The 22047-nt window shown below is 48.0% G+C and overlaps 2 pseudogenes; both read left to right on the top strand.

Moving 5' to 3' along the window:
• Window positions 1-13177: 13177 nt before the first annotated feature.
• LOC103284682 (Y-box-binding protein 3-like) lies at window positions 13178-14394 on the top strand (annotated as a pseudogene).
• Window positions 14395-14883: 489 nt separating this feature from the next.
• On the top strand, window positions 14884-15793 carry LOC103284804 (casein kinase II subunit alpha'-like; annotated as a pseudogene).
• Window positions 15794-22047: the final 6254 nt, after the last annotated feature.

Here is a 22047-nt window from a genome sequence, read left to right as displayed (position 1 = left end):
CAACGGAGCCAGGCCATTTGCCTTCACACCTCGTTGTTGCTGCATCTCAGGGAACCCCAGCAGGGCCCTGTCCTTCAGGCACACCCTGCGGAAGGCAAGGCCCCCGTCCCATCCAAGCCCCTTAGTCCTCTGCGCCTCTCCCCCTTTCAGCCACAAGGGGAACGTTCCAGCACTAACGCACCTGGGAGAAGTGGAATCACTCAAAGGGAGGGGCAGGGATGGAGGCAAACCAGCTCACCCTTGGCCATGACTAAGGTCCCCACTCTGAAGGCCCCTTACATATCAGGGGATTGTAGATAACACTGACTTTATTTTTAACCAATAACTACTTTTTTTATAACTACTTAATTTTTTACTAATAATACTTATATATGTCTAGGTCTCACAAACATATAAGATTTTTTGCATAACAAGGTTGCTATTTAGATTAACAATTTTAATCCAGGTGTTTTAGTTGAATAAACAAATTCCTGTAACCTTCTATTTCCTATCATTGTCATAATTGCTCTAAGGATATTGACTATATATTGACCACACTGGTGCATGAAATATACTGTATTTTTTTATATACCTAAATAAAGATCTTGAAATTCTTCCATTTCTAGAGCTGAGAGAGTGAGCTATTTTTATGTATTTTTTATTAATTTCAGAGAAGAAGAGAGAGGGAGAAAGAGATAGAAAATCAATGACAAGAGAGAAACATTGATCGGCTGCCTCCTGCACACACACACACACACACACACACACACCCCCACTGGGTATCGAGCCCTCAACCTGGGCATGTGCCCTGAACAGGAATCAAACCGTGACCTCCTGGTTCATAGGTCAATGCTCAACCATTGAGCCACATGGGTCGGGCAACAATTATTCTTGAATTGTCTATTTTCCCTTCAATTCTATCCATTTTTGCTTTGAGTATTTTTGGTGTCTGCTGTTAGGGGAATGTAAGTTTAAATGATTTTATCTTCTTGACAGATTGGCCCTTTTAGCATTATAAAATGTACCTCTTACATCTAGGAACAATTTTTATTTTAAATCTATTTTGTCTGACATTAGTCACTCCAGCTTCCTTTTGGTTACTGTTTATATGGTATATCTTCTTCCATCTTTTACTTTCAACCTACTTGTTTCTTTTAATATAGAGTGTGTCTTCTGTGGACAAATTATAGTTGGATCATGGCAGTTTACCCATCGTGCCAATCTGTCTTTTTATTAAAATGTTTAATCCTTGTCTGTTTAACGTAATTACCAATAAGATAGTTCTGTCTGCCATTTTTCTATTTGTTTTCTATGTCTTATGTTTTTTGTTGCTCTATTACCCCAATACTGCCTTCTTCTACTTTAAATAGATATTACCTAGTGTAGCATTTTCATTATCTTGTCAAATCTTTTATTCTAGTTTTTGAGTTATTTTCTTAGTGGTTCCCTTGAAGATCATATTTAAAATCTCAACTTATAAAAATAGAGTTAGAATTTGTACCAGCCTAATACAAAATTTTGCTCCTGTATAGCTCCACTACCACCCTCTCCTTTGTACTGCCATTGTCATACATAATACTTTTTATACAATGTATGCCCATCAACACAGATTTACAATGATTGCCTTATGCAACTTTAAAAGTTGTCTTTTAAAACATACAGGAGGGAAGAGTTATGAACAAGAAAATGTCTATTTGAACTTTTATATCCACCTATACAATTACCTTTACTGCTGATCTTTCTTTCTTTTGTGGATTGAAGCTATTGTCTAGAGTCTTTTCATTTCAGCCTGAAGGACTCACTTTAATATTTTTGTAGGAAGATCTGCAAGTGAGAAATTCCTACCATTTTGTTTATCTGTAAATGTCTTTATTTCTCCTTTATTTTTGAAAGATAGTTTTGCCAGACATAAACTTCCTGGTTTGTAGGCTTTTTCCAGCACTGTGAAGGTCAGCCCACTGTCTTCTGAGGAGAAATGGCTGTTAATCTTACTGAGGAAGCATTGTATGTGAAAAAAAATGTTTATTTCTTGCTCTTTCCAATATTCCCCGTCTTTGCTTTTCAATCATTTCAATATGATGTGTCTAGGATAAATTCTAAGGTAAATTCTTATTTTACTTAGAGTTCATTGAACTGCTTGGATGTGTAGATTAATACTTTTTTCAAACTTGGGAAGTTTGGGAGCATTATTTCTTCAAAGTCTTCCTGCCTCTTTCTCTCTCTCTGCTGGGACTCAAATTATACATATTTTAGAATGCTTGCTGATGTCCAATAGTATCTAAGGAACTATCAATTTTCTTCATTTTTTTTTCTTTCTATCCCACAGATTAGATCATCTCAATTCACCTATCCTTAAGTTTGCTGATGCTTTTTTGAGCCAACTCACATCTGCTCTTAAGCTCTTCTAGTGAATTTTTTATTTCACTGATTGTACTTTCAACTCCAGAATTCCTATTTGATTCTTTTAATTTTTTTATTTTTTATTTTTTAATCCTAACCCAAGGATGTTTTTCCATTGATTTTTAGAGAGAGTGGAAGAAAGAGGGAAAGACAGTGAGAAACATCGATGCACATCGATTGGTTGCCTCCTGCACATCCTCTGACCATGGCCCAGGCCAGGGAGGAGCCTGCAACCGTGGTACATGCCCTTGACCAGAATCGAACCCAGGACCCTTCAGTCTGCAGGCCAACGCTCTATCCACTGAGCCAAACCGGTTAGGGTTGTTTCTTTTTAGATGCTTTCTACCTCTTTGTTGATATTCTCTATCAACAAAGATGGTGAGACATCATGCTCATACTTTTCTTTAGTTCTTTACACATGGTTTTCTTTAGTTCTTTAAGCATATATTAAGTAACCGGTTTAAAGTCTTTGTCTACTAAGTCCAACGTCTGGGTTTCCTTGAGGATCGTTTCTACTAATTGCTTTTTCTTTTCCTGGGAATGGACCATACTTTTGTTTTTTTGGATGTTTCATAGTTTTTGTAGCAACCTGCATATCTAAAATAATAAAAGCGTAATATGCTAATTAGACCAGACGACCTTCTGGATGAAGCCAGGGCTGCGCGGGAAGCCCAGGTCCCGAGTGCCTGCCAGCGGCCAGAGGGAAGCCCAGGTTCCAGGTGCCAGAGGGAAGCCAGCGGGGGGAAGGAAGGCCTACTCTGGCATCGGGCCTCTAGTTTTAAATAATGAGACAACTGTGAAACCAGATCCTTGTGCCCTAGGGGTTACTGTTGTGACTGTTTAGTGGCTGTCCTAAACTAATACTGTAAAGTTTGTACGTTCTGTTGTGTGTGGCCGCTGGAGCCTCTGCTTGGTGGTGGTCAGCTAACAACTGGCAGAGTTCCCTTAGACCAGTGGTCGGCAAACTCCTTAGTCAACAGAGCCCAATATCAACAGTACAACGATTGAAATTTCTTTTTGAGAGCCAAATTTTTAAACTTAAACTTCTTCTAACGCCACTTCTTCAAAATAGACTCGCCCAGGCCGTGGTCTTTTGTGGAAGAGCCACACTCAAGGGGCCAAAGAGCCGCATGTGGCTCGCGAGCCACGGTTTGCCAACCACGGCCTTAGATGCCTGGCACCAGTAAGTCCCTGGGTGTTTGCTGAGGGCTGTGTGTGCACGTTGGGGAAGTCCTTCCATGCGCAGGCAGGCAGTTTACAACGCTGCCCTAGCCTTCACTTTCTGGTTGCACAGAGCCTCAAGGTCAGCCAGCGCTGAAAACTTGGAGCTTTTCCAGGTCTTGCCTGGGCATGTGCACAGCTTTATACATGTGAGTGGCCTTTCAGATTCCCAGGAATATGCCCAAGGTTTTCAAAGCCCACTGTGGACAGCTCATTCACCAGCTATTCCTTCTAAGATTTTTCATCGGTGTCTTATTTGCCCCAGATGTTATCCCTGCCTTAAGCAGCTTCCATGTTACACAATTACCATTGATTGTTTTCAACAAATACTCTCCCAACAAAAGGCTATTCGCATTGTGCAAGCTTCCAGTCAGGTTAAATAAACAAAACCTTTAAAATGAGGTTTTCTCCCACTGTCTAGTTTGGCTCAGTGGATAAGAGTGTCGGCCGGTGGACTGAAGAGTCCCGGGTTCGATTCCAGCCAAGGGCACGTACCTCGGTTGCAGGCTCGATCTGGGCCTGTGAGGGAGGCAGCTAGTTGATGTGTCACTCTCACATCAATGCTTCTCTCTCTCTGTCTCTCCCTCTCCCTTCCACTATCTCTAAAAACCAATGGAAAAATATCCTCTGGTCGGGATTAACCAAAAATAAGTAAATAAAATGGCCCTGACCAGTTTGGCTCAGCGGATAGAGCATCGGCCTGCGGACTCAAGGGTCCCAGGTTCGATTCCAGACAAGGGCATGTACCTTGGTTGTGGGCACATACCCAGTAGGAGGTGTGCAGGAGGCAGCTGATCGATATTTCTCTCTCATCAATGTTTCTGGCTCTCTATCCCTTTCCCTTCCTCTCTGTAAAAATAAAATAAAAATAAAATCAATAAAATATATTTTTAAAATAAATAAATAAAATAAAATGAGGCCTTCTGGGAAAACTATCTGGGCTTGGGCTTTGGTCTCCCCTTCCGCTGGTTGCTAGGCTGCTTGTTTTCACTGTGATTGTGGGGCCACTGAGTTTCAAGACTAGGGTAATTTTTTTTTTAATACTTTTATTGATTTCAGAGAGGAACGGAGAGGGAGAGAGAGAGAGAGAAACCTCAATGATGACAGAGAATCATTGATCGGCTGCCTTTCTGCATGCCCTCTACTGGATATCGAGCCTGCAACCCCGGGCATGTGTCCCGACCAGGAATTGAACTGTGACCTCCTGATTCATAGGTTGATGCTCAGCCACCAAGCCATGCCGGCTGGGTGAGACTAGGGTAATTTGAAACACACCCAACTTCACTGTGCATACCAAGATTTAGCCATTTTCCTAATAGACACTCCCCAAATTGTGGTTAAGTCTTCAATTAATTCCAAGGTTCTGAAAATGTGATTTTGACCATTTTTCCACTGTCCTCGTTGCCTTAATGGAAGAGAGGGTTTCTTTATTCTGCCATTCCTGCTAATGTAACCCCCTCATCCTGGTTTCTGAGCTCAGTTTTCCTGTCTGAAGGGCCTGCTCCCTGTTTGCATAGTTGTCTAACCCTTAGGATCCATGAGATCTGTCCACCACCCCCTCCTCTTCCAAGAAGACTCCCAGGCCTCAAGCCCAATCACAGGAGCAGCTGGCCCTGGCTTCCATATCCTGGAGCTTCTGAGGGTCACAATATACCCCATAATCCCTCCTGGCCCCAGGGGCCCCAGCCTCAGTGTCCAAGCCTGGCTCTCCTACCCTGCCCCACCCTGCTTTTGCCTAGCCAGTCCTGGAGCATTAAACAGTGCCATCCCTAAGTGCCCTGGTTCCAGGCACCTTCCAAGCCAAGAATCTTTACAACAAACCCTACTGTCCTCTAGCTGATGGGCCCTGAAGGAAGGGTGGGGGCAGAGCCGGCTCTGAGGGAGAAAACAAACCTCAGGCACCGCAGCTCTGCCAGGCAGCGTGCCTCGGGCTTCCCTGGGTGGAGGCAGAGGGACCTGTGTGGTCGGGCCTCGGTGGGTGAGGACACTTCCAAGCCTCCATTGGTGGTTGTTCATTCTGGACTCTGCCTCCTGCCCTGCTTTCGCCATCCCTCCCCGACTGTGGAGGGGGTGGGCCTCAGGCTGGGGAACTCCAGCTCCACCTGGGGCTCTCCTGGGGGCATGCGTGCTAGGGATGGGGCCAGAATAAAGGGAAACATCTCTCAGAGTCTTAAATAAGGGAACCTGAGAGGCCCTTTGTCCAACCCCATGGCCTTTCCTCCTTCCCTCTGCCACCCTTTAGTATCATTTGTCTACGCTTCTCTGTAGGGATCTGTATCGTTTGTCTGTCCTTCTCTGCACAGATCTGTATGTGTGTCCTCTGCTCTCTGCAGTCTGTATGTCATTCTCTACACACAGCTGTCTGTCCTCACACATCTGACTGGCTCGCTGGCCTCCCCACGGCGCCCTGTGGGTGGGTGGCAGCGCAGCTGCTGAAGCCCGCTGGGGGGCGCACAGCCACTTGGAGAGCTGCGGGGAGATAGGGGGGAGAGGAAGGGCAGGGGCGGCCGGGCGAGGCTGCAGCAGGACAGGGCCAGCCAGGGAAGCCCACGCGGCCTCCACTCGGGAACACAGGCAACTGGTCCACTCCGTCTGGCCACGCCTCTGTCCCGCCCCTGCACCCAGCGACGCCAGAACAGAGCCACCACGCAGAAGCCTCTGCGCGGGAACCAGAGCGGGAATCCCAGCTGAAGCCAGCACAGCAGCGCGCACAGAGCAGAGGAAGCAGCCAAGCGAGTAAGAAGCGTGAGGCCTCGGGTGGTGCTGCGGGGGCCCCAGGAGGGGGTCCCGGCCCCCTCTTCGCTCCCCCGTCCTGCGGCGGCCCCGCGCCCCTACAAACACCTGGGGTAGCTCAGCGCTAGGAGGGCGGGCACGAGGTCTAAGCGGAGCCGAAGCGCGCCCCGAGCGCGATCCCCGAGGATCCCAGACTCCTGGCCGGTGCCCCCGTGCAGGCCACCCGGACCCGCCACGCTGGTTCTGAACACGCCATCGGGTCGCGGGGAAGGGGTCTGCCAGGTTCTTGCCTGAGTCCCAGACGAGCATCCACCCCGCGTTAGGGACATAGTCCAGTCTCCCTGGCCCCTTGCCGTCGGTTTGGAGGGAGGATCCCTTAACATCCTACCCAAGAAGCGGGGGACTAGGATGCACTTTGGGTCGGGGTGGAAGAGAAAAGGGGGTCTGGGCTTTGTGGAGTTTGAAGCTAGAACCCACTCCCCACCCTTGAGCCAGGAAGTTTAACCCTCCGGCGTGCGGGTCACCCAGGCCATGCCCCCCTCTACCCCTCCTTTCCCTTCCCCCATGTCCCCCTCCCCCGCTCCCCGCTTCTGTGCCTGCCGCCTCCGCTGGTGTATCTCAGTACTGAGGGTGGGAGAGGGGGCGTCCGCGCCGCACCTTCTCCACTCCGGCTGCGCAACGACAAACCACAGAGCTGCTGGCCCCACCCCTCAGAGCTGCCACCCCACCCCTCCGCGGGCCCGCGGATGCAGTCCTCCTCTCTCCATGCCTTCCTGGGGCTGGAGCCTGGCTCACGAAGGGCCCGGCCCTCATGGTACCACGCAGGAAAGGTCATGGGCTCTGAGTTTCACCTTCCGTCTTTGGGAGTAATCAGACGCCTTCAGGGACCTGGACATGCTCTGAGCACAGGGGAGGGGGCAGAAAGGCCAAGATCTGCTCTCGGCCTCCTGAAGGGAGACACTCAGACCCTGGAGGGCTTCCGGAAATGGGCTATGTCATGTGACTCTGGATAGGAGCTTTACCTTCCAGAGCCTCAGTGTCCTCTTGAAAATGGGAACAATATTTCTACCTCCCAGTATAGTTGAGAACTACAGAAAGGCTTAGAAAGGTTAAGGGCTACCTAACTTTGCTACTATAATATACTTAACACAGCCCTGGCTGGTTTGGCTCAGTGAATAGAACTTTGGCCTGGGGACTGAAGTGTCCCCGAGTTCAATTCTAGTCAAGGGCGCATGCGTAGGTTGTGGGCTCATCCTCAGTAGGGGGCGTGCTGGAGGCAGCCAATCAATGGTTCTCATCATTGATGTTTCTATCACCCTTCTCTCTTCCTCTCTAAAATCAATAAAAATATATATATTAAAAAGCTCTGATTTAAATATATATGTGTATATATGTATATATATATACATATATATGTATGTATATTTAAAACCACTATGACTCATCATAATTGAAGAGTTTGTGCATCTTACCTTAGATCAGTGGTCGGCAAACTCATTAGTCAACAGAGCCAAATATCAACAGTACAATGATTGAAATTTCTTTTGAGAGCCCAATTTTTTAAACTTAAACTTCTTCTAACACCACTTCTTCCAAATAGACTCGCCCAGGCCGTGGTATTTTGTGGAAGAGCCACACGCAAGGGGCCAGCGAGCCGCCGTTTGCCGACCACAGTCTTAGATGATATGTAAATTACATGACTGCAGTTGAGCCGGGCACCACTGACAGGGCATTTCCCACAGCTCACCTCTTCCTGCGGCCTCGCAGAGGGCTGGCCACCCGGTAACACAAAAGCCGGGAGGTCGCTGCTGCACATGTGCCGCCGCCACCAGCGCGGGCGGGGCCGCAAAAAGCACCAACCGCGCCCTCCCCAGTGAGCTCCGGGCGTGCCGCCCCCACGCGAACGCGCCTTAGCGTAAACCGAATGCGGCAGCCGCTCGGAGGCACCGGGTCACGCGGGCTGCGCAAACGCCCAGCCCGGAGCTCGCCGGCAGCGCAGCCCGGAACGCGCCAGCCACGGGAACGCGCCAGCCACGGGAACGCGCCAGCCACGGGAACGCGCCGTAGCGCCGTCAGTCGCGCGAACGCCCGCAGGCTCCAGCTGCACGAATGCCCCGAGATGCCAGCGGCACGCTGCGCCATCCAGCTCATACCACAGAAAGCCATACATAATGCCTCCTGTCCTAAGAAGCCCGCCCCCCACTTTACCACGCCCCACAAAATGGGCCTTCACCTCAGAACCACAGGACGCTGTGGGAAGAAAGAGGGGCTAGCAGGGGTCCGCGACGTATACACATGTGTGTGTTTTTTAACTTTGGGAACGTTTGTTATATGGGCACAACTTGACCATATTGTTTGAATGACCAGCTTGCTCCATTCCAATCAATAAACATGGTATATCTCTCCATTCATTTATGTTTTTAATATCTCTTAGCAACGTTCTGTAGCTCTCTTTGTTGTTTTCTACTTTTTTAATTTAATAAATCTTTATTGTTCAGATTATTACAACTGTCCATCTTTTTTCCCCCCTTAGCTCCCCTCCACCCGGTTCCCACCCCACCCTCTGCCCTTACGTCCCCCCACTGTCCTCATCCATAGGTGAACGATTTTTGTCCAGTCTCTTCCCGCACCCCCACACCCCTTCCCCCGAGAATTGTCAGTCCACTCCCTTTCTATGCCCCTGATCCTATTATATTCACCACTTTATTCTGTTCATCAGATTGTTTTATTCCCTTGGTTTTTAGATTCACTTGTTGATAGATACGTATTTGTTTTTCATAATTTTTATCTTTATCTTTTGCTTCTTCCTCTTCTTAAAGAATACCCTTCACCCTTTCCAGGCCGGCGGCCGCAGCTGCTGGTACCACCATTGCCGCCTGGGGCCGCGAGCTGAGCAGAGGCCGCAGCGCAGCGCGAGAGCCGCCCGCCGGCCGCCCGGACTGTGTCCCCCGCTCCCCCAGCCCGCCCGCCTGGCGTGGCCGCCCGCCACCGCCCTCCTCCTCCTCCTCCTCCTCCTCCTCCTCCTCCTCCTGCGGCCCCGCTGCCCCACGCCCCGCCGCCCTCCGCGCCCCGCGGCAACCCCAGTCCCGCCGCGCCCCGCCGCCTGCCGCCCCGCGCCCCGCGGCACCCCCAGTCCCGCCCGCGCCCCGCTGCGCCCCGCCGCCCCGCCCCCGCGCCCCGCGGCACCCCCAGTCCCGCCCGCCTTGCGCGGCCGGGCCGCGGGCAGCAGGGCCCGGGTCTACGCCAAGGGGAACAGCCTGAGGAGCCTCCCGTCCTGAGCTGGGGTGATCCAGAGATTACCAACGGGTTCGGAAACTTGGTCGGGGAAAGTACAGTGAAGTTTCCGAGGCCATTAAATCAAAAATGAGAGAGTGGTTGTAAAAAATTCTCAAGCCAGTGAAGAAAAAGAAGGTAAAAGGAGAGGTTAAGATTCTGGAGAACCTTCGTGGTATTTGCATATATCAATAATACCGATTTTAGGCGGTAAGATCTGAGCGCGCAGCCGGAGAGCTCGAGCCGCCTTCACCGCGAGACCCCATGATCCCTATGCCATGCCAGGTGCATTTTTTAATTGGATAGAACTGTGTTGTTTTCAAGGCCAGCTGCGAGATAACCACTAAGTGCACATAGGGCTGGCTCCTTAATAAAAAGGGAAGTTCTACTTGTAACGGGGCTTAGAATTTGAATTCATTTTCTCTAAGCCCACCGCGGTGATTAAAGTGAATCTCTCCAACCTCTCCTGCATTGTTTAATTGTTCCGAATCTCTGTAACAGGAACAGAGAGTGGACTGCCAGATGAAAACGCCTCGGTGGGAGCCCTCCTTCGCCACCTGGGACCCACGAGGCACTCCCTGCCTCCTCCCACCCGGTGTCCATCCCCTTCAGGGGTTGTTTTGAGTGGCTGGAGGCGTGGCGGAGGAGAGAAATTCCCTTGTGACCCCCCTGAGCCCCAATGAGACCCAAGAACCCCTGGCGACTCCTTGGACACTTTTCACCGTGTTCTGTTAAGGGGGCTTAAAGAAGGCACAGCTAGAAATTCCCCTTTTCAGGCTTATCAGAATCTGAGATCCTTATCTCTATAAGAAGAATGTAGCATTCTGAATTTCAAGCAGCTGGAGGCCTGGGAACAGGGTACAGGGCCTGCTCCCTCCTCCCTCTGCCTTTTTCTAAATATTTTAAAATAATAAAAGGTTTAAACGTTAATTTAAAATTATAAAGATTTTTATAAAGGTTGTACATGTGATGAGAAAGAGGAACAGAGAAAGAAAGAAAAGGCCATCAGCAAATAGGAAGGAATTAGTATACCTATTATAAAAAGCAGGAGCACTGGAAGAGAGAATGTCCTAGCAAGTTACCTAGAGAAGCAGAAAGGGGAGACTCAGACTCCAAGGGTCTTTAACTTAGAGGAAAAAGACTGACAGGACCGGGGTTCCTTTCCATTAAGCCCCCAGGGTAACCTTACAAGTGGGGGGCAAACCTGTTAGTTTCCTGGTGGACACTGGGGCAGCCTATTCAGTCTTGACAGAGCCGATAGGACCCATAACCTCTAAAAAGACATCAGTCCAGGGAGCCACCGGACAAACTGCCTGTTTTCCTTAGACATCAAAGAGGACTGTAGACTGGGGTTCGCGGACATTGCTAAACCTCTATACTGAAGTACTGAGGGAATGCAGCCGCTGAACTGGACCGAAGTGGAACAACGGGCCTTTGAGGAGCTAAAGAAGGCTCTCGTCTCAGCACCTGCCCTAGCCTTGCCAGACGTCACGAAGCCCTTCCACCTCCACGTGAGTGAGGTAAGGAGCATTGCCAAAGGGGTTCTCACTCAGACTCTAGGTCCCCGGAAGAGACCTGCTGCCTATCTGTCTAAGAGGCTAGACCCCGTGGCAGCAGGGTGGCCAGCGTGCCTCTGGGCAGTGGCCACCACAGCATCGCTGGTGAAGGAGGCAGATAAGCAGACTCAGGGCCAGGAACTAGCCCTGACCACACCCCATGGTGTGGAGGCCCTCCTTCGAGGTGCTCTGGAGAGATAAATATCAAACACCAGGATCACCCAGTGCCAAGCTCTTCTCCTGGACCAGCCCCGCGTCCGGTTCCATAAGACACTGGCCATCAACCCTGCCAGCCTGCTTCCAGATGATGATCCAGAGGAACCCATTCATGACTGCAGAGAGGTAACAGACGCAGTACAAACAGCTCGCCCAGACCTGACAGATGCCCCGCTATCATCACCAGATGAGGTACTGTTCATAGATGGGAGCAGTTATGTTTAGGATGGCATCCGATATGTAGGGCCAGCGGTAGTCACCTTGGACCGCACCATTTGGGCACAGTCTCTGAACAGGGGGACATCAGTATAAAAAGCTGAACTTTTGGCCTTAATCCAGGCCCTCTGATGGGAACACAGCACCATCCCCCAGGAAAGAGGGTTACCAACTGCAGTAAAAAAGGACATTAAAAATAAGGAAGAGATTTTAGCCTTATTAAAGGTCATCTGGCTCCCAAGGGCAGTTGCAATAATACACTGCAAAGGACATCAGAAAGGGGAGACAATTGAAGCCAGAGGAAACAGAGCCACAGAACAAAAACCGCCAAAGAAGCCGCCCAAAAACCAGTGGGGCCTTTACACGTCTTAGTAACCCTGCGGGACTCCGACCTACGACGGACCCCCTCCTACACCAAACAAGAGGAGGAATTGGCAGAACAGAAGCAAGCCATCAAAGGACCAGATAGTTGGTGGATCCTACCAGATGACAGACTGTTGGTCCCAGAGGCTCTAGGTCGGACGTTAGTTGCCCAGTTACACCAGGCTACCCACATAGGCGTAGATAAAATAATTAGAGACATAGTCACTAGAAGTACTCTCTGTGCACAAATAAATACTAAGCAAGGTAAGAAGATCCCCCTGGGAATTTGGGCCCCAGGAAAATTCCCCAGGAGAGCATGGGGAGGTGGATTTCACAGAGATTAAGCCACCAGCATCAGAGTACAAGTACCTGCTAGCTCTCATAGACAACTTCTCGGGTTGGGTTAAAGCATACCCCACTAGGACAGAAACTGCCTCTATAGTTGTCAAAAAATTACTCCAGGAGATTATACCTAGATTCGGGCTGCCAGTAGCCATAGGATCAGATAACAGCCCCGCCTTTGTAGCCAAGTATAGCTCAAGCCTTAGGCCCAGAATCTGGATAGGCATGAGCAGGACTCTAAAAAGGTACTTTAACTAAATTTGTCCTAGAAACCGGTGAAAACTGGACCAACCTCCTGCCCTTCGCCCTCTTATGGGCCATGTGTACCCTCTACTGGGAGGGGTTCCTCCCTTCTTTTTGAGGTCATGTATAGTAGACCTCCCCCCCGCATCCTTTCCAGCGTCAGGGAGAAACTGAAAGCTGGAATTCATAACCATTCCCTTACTCAAGTCCTTACAGGCTCTGCAGTATACCCAGAGAGCCACCCATAAGCTTGTTCGCGATGCTCTGCCAGTGCCCACTGCGGACCCTGTACATCCCTTCCAGCCCAGGGACTCGGTATGGGTAAAGAAGTTCACTGCCCAAGGACTGACCCCAACCTGAAAGGGATGCTACACTGTTATCCTGAGCACGCCCACGGCTGTTGAAGTAGACGGCGTCCAGACCTGGCTACACCACTCCCAGCTCCTGCACCAGGAAACGGCCTGGATCCTGGCAACCACCCGGGAGGTCCCTAGCCTGGGCTCCACGCAGGCCAGGAGGAAACTCGACACCTGCAGGAGAGGAACTGGACTTCACTGTGGACAGTACCGTTGGGGACTGTGGTACTAGAGGCCTTGGCCAGAAGCGGGAGACGAGGTAGAAATACAAACTGTCCCATGATTGGGCCCGTAAGTTTCAAGACAAGGGGGGAATGAAAGGGCAAAGCAGGACAGCACAAAATGTACTGTACCCTCCATCCTGTGTAGCTATGTATATGACTCCTTTTTCTTAGAAAACCGCGAGAATATAACAGTTGCATAAACCTGCCAATAGGAATGTAGAGAAGTAGACTCAGTCCAAATTAGGCAAGCTGCACAGTACCCCCCCCCCCAGACCCCTGCCCCTGCCCCCTGACCAATCAACGGGGCCACGAACTTTCCCCCGGTCCACTGCTTTGGACCCCCCTTTTTTAAGCCTTTGTTCTCTCTCTCTCTCTCTCTCTCTCTCTCTCTCTCTCTCTCTCTCTCTCCCCACCTCGCCGCTGCGCTGGTGTGTGTGTGGGGGGGGGGGGGGGGGGGGGGGGAGGACTGAGCTCAAGCTAGCTTGAATACAGACTCTTTGCTTTTGCATCGGACTTGTTTGGTTCCCTGGTGGTTTTTCTTGGGGACCCCGAATTCTGGGCATAACATTTATAAATCGAAATGACGCCAAAAAAAAGGTGTATCTGTGCATCAGACTGCCATCGAGAAGAATAGCCCACCGGCCCAGGTGGAGTTCCTGTAGAAGGGAGCCGTTATGCGGCTGATTGGCGCCGATCCAGACGCGGTTACTATGGCAGACGCCACCGTGGACCTCCCGGTAATTACACCGGGGAGGAGGAGGAGGAAGGGAGCGGCAGCAGTGAAGGATTTGACCCCCGACACACACCTGCCGCTGACGGGCTGTTCTCTGGGGCCAGGAGTCAGCTGCGCCGCCCCCAGTATCGCCCTCAGTCCCTTACCACGTGGGACAGACCTTTGACCGTCACTCACGGAGCTATCCCCATCCCAACAGAATGCAGGCTGGTGAGGTTGGAGTCCCAGAGGGAGCTCAACTTCAGGGACCGGTTCCTCGAAATCCAACTTACCGTCCCCAAGGTACCGTAGGGGACCTCCTCGCCCACGACCTGCCCCAGCTGTGGGAGAAGCTGAAGATAAAGAGAATCAACAAGCGGGCCAGGGTCCAAACCAGCCATCGGTCCGCCGCGGATACCGGCGCCCGTACAACTATCAACTATCGGCGCGCCGTCCCCGAGGAATGCTCCTTCGCAAGATGGCAAAGGGACCCAGGCAGGTGACGTGCCATCTGAGAACCCTGCTCCGGCCACCGGGCAGAGCAGTGCTGAGTAACATCAGGCACCTTCACCGTCACTAGGCGACCTGAAGAACTAATGACCACTCAAAAAACGAAAACAAAAAGCAGACACGACCTTACCAACGCCAAAGAAACAGCCAAGCAATCAAGTGGAGGACTAATAACTAAGATGCGGACATTGGAATGTTTACGATGCTTCTTTACGAAACAAGTACAAGACGAGAGTGTCAGCCAATGTTTCCAGCAGTTTTTCTGGAATGCCTGCACAGAAGACAAGAGAGCAACCTCCCCAGTTTCGGCAACCACTAGGTTTCTATTTTTTTTTTCCTGGTTTTTACTGTTTTGGTAATACGAATTGAAAGAGGAAATATTAGTACTACATGGGGAGAACCCCAACCAAAGAAATCTGAAATATATAGTAAATGCCTTTTTGTTCGCCTTTCTGGTTCCTTTTGGATGCTGGTGCTAAACTTCCAAGTGTCGTGATTTAAAAAGAAATTTTATGCTCTTCTTATTTATTTCTAGATGAGGGGAGGATAACATTTTTGCTTTCTTATGCGACTCTCTGAAAATGTGCAGCATGAAGTTCCTAAAAAATAAAATTTTTACCCTTGAAAGGAAAAAAAAAAAAAATACAGATTTTAAGCAACTTTACCAGATCCTGACAGACTTTGATATCCGGTTTTATATATATGAACTACGTAAAGCTCTGGATTACGGCCACAGCAAGGGAATCATGCGCAGGGATGTGAAACCTCACAATGTCACGATAGATCACCAACAGAAAAAGCTGCGACCGATAGACGGGGGTCTTGGCAGAGTCCTACCATCCTGCTCAGGAGTGCAATGTCCGCGTGGCCTCCAGGTACTTCAAGGGACCAGAGCTCCTTGTGGACTACCAGGTGTATGACTACAGCTGGGACATGTGCAGTTTGGGCTGTATGTTAGCGAGCATGATCTTTCGAAAGGAACCCTTCTTCCACGGACAGGACAACTATGGCCAGCTTGCTCGCATTGCCAAGGCCCTGGGTACCGACGAGCTGTCTGGGTATCTGAAGAAGTATCACATAGACCTAGACCCGCACTTCAACGATATCCTGGGACAACATTCACGGAAACGCTGGGAAAACTTTATAGGTAGTGAGAACAGACGCCTCGTCAGCCCCGAGGCCCTATTAGTGATGGGAACCTCTGACACGCGTGTCAGTGCCATTTCTGATGACACGCGGCCGCTGAGGCGGCCGCATGCCGAGGATGAAACATTTATGTTATTTAAACTATAAATATCGCGAAATAATGTTTTTTCCTCAAAGGGACACACTACCCGAGTTATGCTCAGTTTTTTGGCGAAGTTTGAAACACCAAGCTCAAAAGGTTGCCCATCACTGCCCTAGATCTTCTGGACAAACTTCTGCGATACAACCATCAGCGGAGACTGACGGCAAATGCGGCATTGATGCTTGCCAATAAAACCAACCAACCCAACACAAACCTTGAAGGAAAACTCCAGTGTGATACGGAGAAAATTCTAGTCATTCCTTCTCAACGCAAAGAAGAGTAAAGACCTCAAAGTCTGTCAAAAAGAAAGAAACTCCCCAGTCCTAGTCTCCAGGGCGCTGACGCTCCAGCAGCGGGCGAGACGCTGCACCTAGTTCAGGATCTGAGGGGCCGCTCCCTGTGGGATGCATGGGAGATGGGAGACTCGGAGTTGTTGTGCACTGACCTGTGTTTCACAGGAGACCACTGTTGAATTAACTCGTTCGGTCAACCAGCTCTGAATACCTGACTTCCTGTCTATTCCACTGTGGTCTGGGTTTCCTTGGGTGAGATTCAGGCTCAAGTTTTAGCCGCACGTCAGCAGCCTGTACTGACACACCAGCCTCACTTACGAACAGGAGATATTAAAAGAGCGACAGCATTTTTTTTAAAACTCTTTTACAAATTCATGTTTTATGTATTTTTTTATGACATGAGCTCTCTAGGAAATGTACCTCAGCCCTGCAGTTTCCTCTAAGCGTATTAATTTGGGAGCAAACTGCAGTCACTCTCATGAGTCCCCTTGGGTGTCAGCAGACGTCACTTTAAACCCTGTGATGCCACGAACAGGTCCATCCGTCTCTTCAGAAGTTAGATGCTAAGTGCATAACTTGGAGCTCACTGTAACCTTTGTTGATTTGCCTCACCATAAAATCTTGTTGCTATTTAAAAAATATATAAATTAATAAAGAATACCCTTCAGCATTTCATATAATTCTGGTTTGGTGGTGATGAACTCCTTTAGCTTTTTCTTATCTGTGAAGCTCCTTATCTGACCTTCAATTCTGAATGATAGCTTTGCTGGGTAATCTTGGTTGTAGGTTCTTGCTATTCATCACTTTGAATATTTCTTGCCACTCCCATCTGGCCTGCATAGTTTCTGTTGAGAAATCAGCTGACAGTCGTATGGGTGCTCCCTTGTAGGTAACTAACTGTTTTTCTCTTGCTGCTTGTAAGATTCTCTCTTTGTCTTTTGCTCTTGGCATTTTAATTATGATGTGTCTTGGTGTAGTCCTCTTTGGATTCCTCTTGCTTGGGGTTCTGTGCGCATCCTGGACTTGTAAGTCTATTTCTTTCACCAGATGGGGGAAGTTTTTTGTCACTATTTCTTCAAATAGGTTTTCAGTATCTTGCTCTCTCTCTTCTTCTGGGACCCCCATAATTCTGATGTTGGTACGCTTGAAGTTGTCCCAGAGGCTCCTTACACTATCTTCATATTTTTTGATTCTTTTTGCTTTTCCAGAGGAGTGTTTTTTGCTTCTTTGTATTTCAAATCTTTGACTTGATTCTTGCAATATTCTAGTCTGCTTTTAGGTCTCTGTATAATATTTTTTATTTCAGTCACTGTATGTTTAATTTCTAGTTGATCCTTTTTCATATCCTCGTGGGTCTCGTTAAATTTATCGGCCTTTTCTAGGAAATTCTTGAAAAACCTTATAACCGTGGTTTTGAACTCTATATTCCAGTAGTTTGCTTTCCTCCATTTCCTTCATTTGTGACCTGCCTCTTTGTCTCCGCATTTTGACTGCTTCCCTGAGTTGATGGAGTGGCTTTGTGTGCTGGGTGTCCTAGCAGGGCCCAGTGGCTCAGCCTCCCCAGTTACCTGAGGTGGGCACTCTTGGTGTGCCCCTTTGTGGGCTATGTGTGCAGTCTTGTTGTAGTTAAGCCTAGATTGTTGTTAGTATCACTGGGGGGAGTTGACCTCCAGGCCAATTGGCTGTGAGGATCATCAGCTGTGTCTCCGCTGGGAGAGCTTCTGCGCTCAGCTTGGATGGGGCGGAGTCTCAGGGTAGAGCAGACAGCCTTGGTTTCCTGTCAGCCCCGCCCTAAGAGGCCCCTGTGTCTCAGTGTCCCGCAGCAATGGCTGCAGGCTCCTCTGAGAGAAGGATGCTCTCGAGTTTTGCCCACTGCCAGACAGTCCAATTTCTCCCCGAATGAGTCTGGGTACCCAAAGTCTCACCCAGAACTGGATTTCAGTGCAGTCGGGAGGTTTTGTTTCCCTCCCAAATGAGAAAGCTAGCCGCGCACTTGCTGCCTGCCATCCGCCATCTCCACGCGCCGCGAGTAAGCCAGCCACGTATTCAGCCACCCGCCCTCTCTGTGCACGCATGTCTCTGCACCTCTGTCCTCCACAGCTCCTCTGAGTCTCAGTGTCCTTTTCTCTTTCCTTCTAGTTGTAGAATTTCCACTCAGCCAGCTTTCCTGTGGTTCTGGGTGATAGACGTTTTGTCTTCCAGTTACAGTTTTGAAATTGTTGTGCGAGGCAGCAGTATAGGTGTTTACCTATGCCGCCATCTTGGTTTCTCCTCTACACATGTATTCTTAGAAAGCACATATCCCAGACCCTTAGAGAGTCTTAGTGAATTTTCTGGTTTGAAATCACACTTTCCCAAGCAGCTTACCACACCAGGGAGATTTCCCTACCAGGCCTGGGGAGATCATATCTCCCCTTCCTTCCCCCTGCCAAAAAGCATTGGCTGAAATTTCGGGCACCCTTTTAAAGGGCCAACGCACAATATTCCCTGTGGAGCCACTCAGCTTGTGCTCCAACAGAGGGAGGGTGAAGTGGTAAACGATGGTGTTGGAATAGATTGGACCAATGAAAATGATCATCAACCCAAAAGACTCCATCAAAAAACTAATAGACTTAAATGAATTCGGCAATGTAGCAGGATACAAAATTAACGCCAAGAAATCTATGGCCTTTCTATACACCAATAGTGAACTTACAGAAAGAGAGAATAAAAAAGCAATCCCATTTACCATCGCACCAAAAAAAATTAAGATATCTAGGAATAAACTTAACTAAGGAGGTAAAAGACCTATACGTGGAAAACTACAGGACACTGAAAAAAGAGATAGAGGAAGACATAAACAGATGGAAGAACATACCATGTTCATGAATTGGTAGAATCAACATCATTAAAATGTCCATACTACCCAAAGCAATCTATATATTCAATGCACTCCCCATTAAAATACCAATGGCATATTTCACAGACCTAGAAAGAACTCTCCAAAAATTCATCTGGAATAAAAAAAGACCCCGAATAGCCACAGCAATCCTGAGAAAGAAGAATAAAGTAGGAGGGATCTCAATACCAGATTTCAAGCTGTATTACAAAGCCACTGTTCTCAAAATAGTCTGGTACTGGCACAAGAACAGACATATAGATCAATGGAATAGAATAGAGAATCCAGATATCGACCCAACCACTATGCTCAATTAATATTTGACAAAGGAGGCATAAACATACAATGGAGTCAAGACAGTCTCTTCAATAAATGGTGTTGTGAAAATTGGACAGATACATGCAAAAAAATGAAACTAGATCACCAACTTACACCATACACAAAAATCAACTCAAAATGGATACAGGACTTAAACGTAAGACGGGAAACCATAAAAATACTAGAGAAATCCACAGGCAGCAAAATCTCAGACATATGCTGAAAGAACTTCACTGATACTGCCCCTAGGGCAATGGAAGCTAAAGATAAAATAAACAAATGGGACTACATCAAAATAAAAAGCTTTTTTACAGCAAAAGAAACCATCAACAAAACAACAAGAAAGCCCACTGTATGGGAGAACATATTTGCAAATGTTATCACTGATAAAGGTTTAATCTCCAACATCTACAGGCAGCTTATACAACTTAATAAAAGGAAGCTAAATGATGCAATAAAAAAAAAATGAGCAATGGACCTAAATAGAGTATTTTCGAAAGAAGACAGAAGGAAGGCCAAGAGACACATGAAAACATGCTCAAAGTCACTAATTATCCGAGAGATGCAAATCAAAACGACAATGCAGTACCATCTCACACCTGTCAGAATGGCAACCATCAACAAATCAACAAACGACAAGTGTTGGCGAGGATGTGGAGAAAAAAGAACACTCATGCACTGCTGGTGGGAATGCAGACTGGTGCAGCCACTGTGGAGAACAGTATGGAGTTTCCTCAAAAAACTGAAAATGGAACTCCCATTTGACCCAGTAATCCCACTCCTAGGAATATATCCTAAGAAACTAGAAACGCCAATCAGAAAGGATATATGCACCCCTATGTTCATAAGCAGCACAATTTACAATAGCTAAGATTTGGAAACAGCCTAGGTGCCCGTCAGCAGATGACTGGATCAGAAAACTATGGTACATCTATACAATGGAATACTATGCTGCCATAAAAAAAGAAGGAATTCTTACCATTTGCAGCAACCTGGATGGAACTGGAGAACATCATGCTAAGTGAAATAAGCCAGTCAATGAAAGAAAAATACCACATGATCTCACTCATTTATGGACAATAAAGAACATTATAAACCAATGAACAAAAAGATAGATACAGAGACAGTAAAGCATCAAACAGACTGTCAAATTACAGCGGGAAGGTTAGGGAGAGGTGGGGAAGATAAGAGATCAACCGAAGGACTTGTATGCATGCATATAAGCATAACCAATGGATGCAAAACACTGGGAGGTGAGGGCATGTATGGGAGTGGGGTGGAGGGGGAGGGGGCAATGGTAAGATATGTACACATATAATACCTTAATTTAAAAAAAGGAAAAAAAAAAGAAAATGATCGTCTACTAGTTTGTCAAATGTGTATAAAGTTGGCTGATATCAATGTGCCAGCTAAATGTAAAGAGCTCAATCTTCAGTGGACAAAGCGTACTGTCAGTGAATTTTATGAACAGGGTGACGAAGAGGCCAGCCTTGGGTTACCAATAAGCCCCTTCATGGACCATTCTGCTTCCCAACTGGCCAACCTTCAGGAATCCTTTCTCTCTCACGTTGTGGATTCTCTATGATTCAGCCAGACTGATGCCAGGGAAATGGGTGGAAGGCAGTGATGAGTCAGGAGACAACGATGACCCAGAAGAAGAGGAGGAAGAAAAAAAAGCACCAAATGAAGAGGAAATCTATGAAAATCATGAATCTCCAAGAAAGAAAACTTTCAAAAGGAGGAAAACCTACTGCCAAATAACTCAGCACCTCGTGCAGAACCACAAGATGTGGAAGAAAGTCATTGAAGAGGAACAGCGGTTGGCAGGAATCGAAAGCCAATCCCTGGACCAGTCTCCTCAACAGCATTCCTCAGAACACATCCAGGCCATCAGGGAAGAAGAAGAAGAAAAGGGGAAGCTGAGAGAAGGGGAGACCCTAACCCCATAGCCAAACCAGTGACAGTGGATAGAATGAGCTCTGCCTCGAAACCCAGTGACTTGTCACAGACTCTTTCCAAGCCAGCACAACACTTAGACACAACACTGTAGAAATACGAGTAGATGGGCAAATGGTCATTGCATTTGGGGAAGTCTTCGCATTTTATATGTTTATTTTTACAGTGAGATACATGGTTAAAAACTCTTGCTCAGAGAAGCTTTCACGTTGCAACACCAGAAAAAAAAAAAAAAAAAAAGAAGAACCCAAACAGGCTGACGCCCAGACACATCATAATTAAAATGCCAAAAAATGAAAGACAAGAATCTTAAAGGCAGCAAGAGAAAAGCAAACTGCTACCTACAAAGGAGTCCCCATAAAGCTGACACCTGATTTCTCATCAGAAACTCTACAGGCCAGAAGGGAATGGCATGAAGTACTCAAGGTAATGGAAAGCAAGGATCTGAGACCAAGATTACTCTATCCAACAAGGCAATCATTCAAAATAGATGGTCAAATAAAGAGCTTCCCAGACAAAAAAGGCTAAAGGAATATATCACCACCAAGCCAGCATTACAAGAAATGCTAAAAGGAATGCTGTAATAATAAGAAACAGAGCCATACAGAATTAAAATGACAATAAATAAGTACTATCCTATATAACAAAAGGCTAACATGCAAATCGACTGAAAGGCAGAATGACCCGTCGCTATGACACAAACTGACCACAAAGGAGCAGACACTCAATGCAGGAGCTGCCCCCTGGTGGTCAGTGCACTCCCACAGGGGGAGCGCCATTCAGCCAGAAACCAGTCTCACGGCTGGCGAGGGCAGTGGCAGTGGCAGGAGCCTCTCCCACCTCCATGGCAGCACTAAGGATGTTCACCTGACAGCTTAGGAACAGGCCTAAGCTGGCAGTCAAACATCCTCCAAGGGCTCCCGGACTGCAAGAAGGCGAGGGCCGGGCTGAGGGGACCTCCCCTCCCCCC

Source organism: Eptesicus fuscus, chromosome 21 (assembly GCF_027574615.1).
Source record: "Eptesicus fuscus isolate TK198812 chromosome 21, DD_ASM_mEF_20220401, whole genome shotgun sequence".
NCBI classification, from domain to species: Eukaryota; Metazoa; Chordata; class Mammalia; order Chiroptera; family Vespertilionidae; genus Eptesicus; species Eptesicus fuscus.
This window is presented reverse-complemented; position numbering and strand designations above follow the sequence as displayed.